We start from the raw sequence: 1,461 nt of genomic DNA, 5'->3' as shown, positions 1-1,461 counted from the left end.
AAAAAAAGACATACACAATAGCACTATGGAGCTTAGGTGCCAAATTGCTGATTAAAGAAGAGATGAGCATGTCCTCAATCTCTGCACAGCACAGGATGGCATCTGGCAGGAGTCTCAGCACAGCAGTGGAGCAGGAATGCCAGGACGTAGCATTCCCACTGGAGATCCTGGCCACAGTGGCTATGTTGAAGAAGAACCACAATACAATGGCTCCTAGCAATGGACTTCAGTAATAATATAAAATTAGAGCGTGTAAGGACTTGTTCCTACACACACCCATGAAACTAGAGATGAGCTGGGGTCCTGACATATGTCAGGAAGGGACATGAGAATGCTAAATTCAGGTCTTACTAATGTTCCTGTGACCTTGTTTACACCCACTGGCTGTGACAGCCAAGGATGTTCAGGTCACATTGCAATATTAAAATTACGGAAAGTGACTGTAGGTTCTGTTTCTTTCATTATTTTCTAATTTACAGATAGCTCTTCTCTGTTTCTTAATTAACAACTCCTTCCAAAAAAAAAAAAAGTATATGTATTCATTTGTTCAATTTTAGATTGTGAGTATCCCAATAGAATTTAATCTTTCCCTAGGGAAAGGAAATAAAAATTTTAATTAGAAAGCATAGGTCAAAGGAAATTTGGATGAGGAGGATGATATGGAAAATACTAGAAATTTCTTTATGGTTAGAGGCTTGTAATGTTTGTTGGGTCACAGACCCCCTTTAAGACTCTGAGGACACTCTAAGCTTCTCTACAAGAAAAGCTCATATACAAGAGTACATCTGAAGCCCATTCACTACCCCCTATCTTGGAAGCAGAGGGAGCCTAGGCTTAAAGTTCTTGCATCAGGTCTCTGGACTTTAGTATCCTTGCAGGGTAAGAATGTGATAAGAATGAAACAAAGTCTACGACTTGACCTACCTGCTGGTCAGTTAGCATTGTGTGACTCCCTGACTACATCTCTAATCCTCATCAGAATCTAGCAAGTGTAGATGGATTCAGTGCTGACAAATCACCTTTCCAAGTAGGGTGCCTTGCTGACACAATTAACAGTTTCATGTTCCATCGAGTCCTACTTAGAGCATGCTCTTCCGACCCATCTGACCACTATGATACTGAAGAACTGTAAAGAGTGACTGACACTTTGTACGCAGAGAAGTATCCTAATAATAGCTGTCTACACAAAAGGCATCATCAAACACTTTAGAAATGTTATCCCATTGCTGCTGGGTGCAGTGGCTCAAGGCTGTAATCCCAACACTTTGGGAGGCCGAAGTGGACAGATCACTTGAGGTTAGGAGTTCGAGACCAGCCTGGCCAACATGGTGAAACTCCATCTCTACTTAAAAAAATACAAAAATTAGGCCGGGCGCGGTGGCTCAAGCCTGTAATCCCAGCACTTTGGGAGGCCGAGGCGGGTGGATCACGAGGTCAAGAGATCGAGACCATCCTGGTCAA

General features: G+C 42.5%; 1 pseudogene; it reads left to right on the top strand.

Annotated features, from left to right (window-relative positions):
- The first annotated feature begins 219 nt into the window (after positions 1 to 219).
- Positions 220 to 1,461, top strand: part of LOC108287787 — a 2,572-nt pseudogene continuing 1,330 nt past the window's right edge.

The sequence above is a fragment of the Cebus imitator genome, unplaced genomic scaffold (genome assembly GCF_001604975.1).
Source record: "Cebus imitator isolate Cc_AM_T3 unplaced genomic scaffold, Cebus_imitator-1.0 Scaffold355, whole genome shotgun sequence".
In the NCBI taxonomy this organism is placed as follows: domain Eukaryota; kingdom Metazoa; phylum Chordata; class Mammalia; order Primates; family Cebidae; genus Cebus; species Cebus imitator.
This window is presented reverse-complemented; position numbering and strand designations above follow the sequence as displayed.